The 5,000-nt window shown below is 31.4% G+C and overlaps 1 protein-coding gene across 43 annotated transcripts in view; it reads left to right on the top strand.

The window, feature by feature from the left end:
* Nucleotides 1-5,000, top strand: part of LOC122254997 (uncharacterized) — a 281,759-nt gene that overhangs the window by 245,689 nt on the left and 31,070 nt on the right. The window lies entirely within an intron of this gene.

The raw sequence follows: 5,000 nt of genomic DNA, 5'->3' as shown, positions 1-5,000 counted from the left end.
ATTTTCATTCTCATTCCTAAGAATATTGAGTAGCCTTGTCACTCATTTTCTTCTCAATCTCATCATAAGTGTTGTTCCCAATCTCTTTCCACTCTATTAACTGATTTTCTTATTCTAGTCCTATTCATCCTTGTAACCACTTTCCAAATTATTCTTATATCTTTCAGGAAATAATATCATTAGTATTTTCATTCCTTGTCTTATAATCCATTCTATCCTTTTCCTTTTCATTCTCATTATTGGCCTCATTTCGTCTTATATTTCATATCTTGCTAAAACTTATTTTCATTATAATAATCACTTTATTTTTGTAGCTCTCAATGTGATCACTTTCTTTATTCATATCATTAATGTCATTTTCACTTTCCCTTCATGATATTTTGGATTCTCATTTTAAATCTCTCACTATTAATATCACTGTCCTATTGATATTCCTTTACATTGACATTATATGCATCATTTTGATCATTATCATTTACTTACACCCTCATTCCATGTATCATTAACATTGTCATTATCATGTTAATTCGTGTCCACATATATCTCCCTTCCATTTGTCATTATATCCTTCTATTATAAGTAATCTATTAATTCTCTCATAATAATTTTATAATGATTCTTACCTCTCTAGCTATGTGATAATATTCATTGCCATTCATTGTTGTTATTTTTATGAATTATTATTATCAACATCATTGATATCTTCATTATTATTTTCATTACTAATATTATTATTAATATTATTATGATCATTATCTCAAGGTCATTCTCACTCACATTCACCTTCTCCTTGTCATTCTCACTCACATTCCCCTTTCACTGCCATCCTCACTCACATTCACCTTCTCATTGTCATTCTCACTCACATTCACCTTCTCATTTTCAATCTCACTCACATTCACCTTCTCATTGTCGTTCTCACTCTCAATCACCATCTCATTGTCATTCTCATAGTCACTGTAACTCACATTTACCTTCTCATTGTCATTCTCACTCACATTCGAATTGTCATTCTCACTCACATTTACCTTCGCATTGTCATTCTCAATCACATTCACCTTCTCATTGTCATTCTCGCTCACATTCACCTTCTCATTGGCATTCTCACCCACATTCACTTTCTCATTATCACTCACTCACATTCACCTTCTCAGTGTCATTCTCACTCACATTCACCTTCTCATATCCATTCTCACTAATATTAACCTTCTCATTGTCATTCTCACTTTCATTCACCTTCTCAATGTCATTGTCATTCACATTCACCTTCTCATTGTCATTCTAATTCACCTTCTCATTGTCATTCTCACTCGCATTCACCTTCTCATTGTCATTCTCATTCAAATTCACCTCATTGTCATTCTCACTCACATTCACCTTCTCATTGTCATTCTCATTCACATTCACCTTCTCATTGTCATTCTCATTCGCATTCACCTTCTTGTTGTCATTCTCACTCACATTCACCTTCTCATTGTCATTCTCACTCACATTCACCTTCTCATTGTCATTATTACTCACATTCACCTTCTCATTGTCATTCTCACTCACATTCACCTTCTCATTGTCATTCTCACTCACATTCACCTTCTCATTTTCATTCTCACTCATTTACCTTCTCATTGTTATTCTAAATCATATTCACCTTCTCATTGTCATTCTCACTCACATTCACCTTCTCATTGTCATTGTCATTCACATTCACCTTCTCATTGTCATTCTCACTCGCATTCACCTTCTCGTTGTCATTCTCACTCACATTCACCTTCTCATTGTCGTTCTCACTCACAATCACCATCTCATTGTCATTCTCATTGTCACTGTAACTATCATTTCCCTTCTCATTGTCATTCTCACTGACATTCACATTGTCATTCTCACTCACATTTACCTTCTCATTGTCATTCTCAATCACATTCACCTTCTCATTGTCATTCTCACTCACATTCACCTTCTCATTGTCATTCTCACCCACTTTCACTTTCTCATTGTCACTCACTCACATTCACCTTCTCAGTGTCATTCTCACTCACATTCACGTTCTCATTTCCATTCTCACTCACATGCACCTTCTCATTGTCATTCACACTCACCTTCTCATTGTCATTCTAATTCACCTTCTCATTGTCATTCTCACTTGCATTCACCTTCTCATTGTCATTCTCACTCACATTCACCTCCTCTTTGTCATTCTCATTCGCATTCACCCTCTCATTGTCATTCTCACTCACATTCACCTTTTCATTGTCATTCTCACTGATTCACCTTCTCATTGTCATTCTCACTCATTTACCTTCTCATTGTCATTCTCACTCACATTCACCTTCTCATTGTCATTCTCACTCACATTCACCTTCTCATTGTCATTTTCATTTACTTTCACCTTCTCATTGTCATTCTCACTCACATTCACCTTCTCATTGTCATTTTCATTTACCTTCACCTTCTCATTGTCATTCTCACTCACATTCACCTTCTCATTGCCATTCTCACTCATATTCACCTTCTCATTGTCATTCTCACTCATATTCACCTTCTCATTGTCATTCTCACTCACATTCACCTTCTCATTGTCATTCTCACTCACATTCACATTCTCATTGTCATTCTCACTCACATTCACCTTACTTTCATTCTCATTGTCATTCTCACTCATATTTACTTTCTCATTGTCATTCTCACTCATATTCACCTTCTCATTGTCATTTTCACTCACCTTCACCTTCTCATTTTCATTCTCTTTCACATTCACCTTCTCATTGTCATTCTCACTCACCTTCACCTTCTCATTTTCATTCTCTATCACATTCACCTTCTCATGTTGATTCTCATTCACATTCACATTCTCATTGCCATTGTCATTCTCATTCACATTCACCTTCTCATGTTGATTCTAATTCATATTCACATTCTAATTGTCATTCTCACTCACATTCACCTTCGCATTGTCATCCTCACTTCCCTTTCTCACGCTCATTACTCACAAACAGACGTCTAACAGAAGCATCTTCCTCCCTCAGGTTTTACTCCCTTACACTGGGCCTCCCATAAGGGCCAAGATGCTGTTGCTGAGACGCTCCTCGAGAAGGGCGGAGAAGTGAACGCCAAGGCTATGTATGGTAAGGCGATTGGAAAGCGAGTGACTTCTTAAAGGCACCAGAAGAATTTTGCTTTTATTTCTTTTCTCCTCTTTGTCTTTATGGAATTTTATAACAAATACTATTATAACTTAATAAGGGAATCTTTATCATCTTTTATCATTAATTTTATTGATATTTATTTCTTTATTCTATGAATTTTTCAATAAAATATTTTCATAGATTATTCTATAAAATAGAAATAAATAGATTTTTCTGTTTCTTTATAATATAAATGTTATAATAATTAGTTATAACAATTCTGATAATAATAAGTATGATGATTTAAATTATTATTGATAATATCATTATTATTTCATGATTATCTAAAAGAAATATGATCATCCTCATCATTAATCATAATCATCATCAATGGTCCTATTCATATTATCATTATTATTTCATTACTATAAGTATCATTGTCACTCCCATTTCTACTAAATTATCAATTGTTATCATCCTTCTTATTATTGTTATTTTGATGGTGATCCTGTTCTTGTTCTCCTACATGCTTTTGTTGGTGGTGTTGTTGCGAGGTCTTTGTCAGTGATGACAAAGACAATGATGATAATGGAGAAAGTAATGGCAACAAAAGCAACAACAATAATGATGATAATGAAAAGTTTCATAATGTTGATGGTGGTAATGAAAACAATATTAATGATAAAGTAATCATCACTGATAATGTTGATGATAACACTTTCATGATGATAATAGAACTAATGCTAATGGTAATGACATATTTATGATAACAATGATAATAATAATGGTGATGATGAATAATGATAGTAATAAATTTAGAAATATAAAAGTTTAGTTAAGTCCCCCCGAACGGCGGGTCCGTTTTCTTTGACATACGTAATGTCTCCCATGTTCCACCAATATTTGATGTTTTTTATTTTACGCTTATTTACTACAAGAAAGACATGTTTTGTTTATGTTACACCATTTATCAGGTGTATGTTTTTCCATTATGAAGACTATATTTTAACTGCATTGAAACAGAAGTATAAATCGTTTTATATCAATATGATTTTCTGAATAAATTAGCAGACGCTCAACAACACCACGTGTTTCAATGGCTAAAGAACATCTTTATTTACTGCACGAATATCTTATATTTATCTTTACTTATTTATATTGATCTTTACTGCACGAATATCTTATATTTGTCTTTACTTATTTATATTTATCTTTACTGCACGAATATTTATCTTTAATATAATATTTATCTTTACTGCACGAATGTGGCAAGAAAACCCCACAAATATTAAGGAAGGAAATATTTTATGATACTGATGATAACACTCTCATGATAATGATGGAACTAATGATAATGATATAATGATAATAATGATGGTGATTGGAAGGTGAATAATGATAGTAATAACAGTAATGATGGAAATAATATTTATTGATTATGATGATAATTCTTATTATAATGAATATTTTAAATATTGATTATAAATGATTATAAATTTATTATGAATTGTAATTATCATTAATGATAATGATTATTTTTAATGATAATGATTATTCTTATGTTATTATCATTTTTAGAAATCATCATTGCTGTTATTATTTTTATCATCATTAATATTTTCATTATCATTATTATCATTATTAATATTATATAATTATCATTATTATTAGAATTATCAGTATTATTATCTTCATTATTATTTTTATCCTCCTCATTATCATTATTATTCATGTTATTGTCATAATTATCTTCACTAATATTTCTATCATTATGATTGATATTTTTTATCATTTTATTACCATTGCTATCATTATAGCTATCATGATTACTGTTATTATTGCAATGGTGTTCGTAAATATAATAATAAAAACAATAAAAAT

This window comes from Penaeus japonicus, unplaced genomic scaffold (genome assembly GCF_977035675.1).
Source record: "Penaeus japonicus unplaced genomic scaffold, GWHDUDI00000001_assembly GWHDUDI00000028, whole genome shotgun sequence".
Lineage (NCBI taxonomy): Eukaryota > Metazoa > Arthropoda > Malacostraca > Decapoda > Penaeidae > Penaeus > Penaeus japonicus.
Note: the sequence above shows the minus strand (reverse complement) of the source record. Positions and strands in the feature narration are given on the sequence as shown.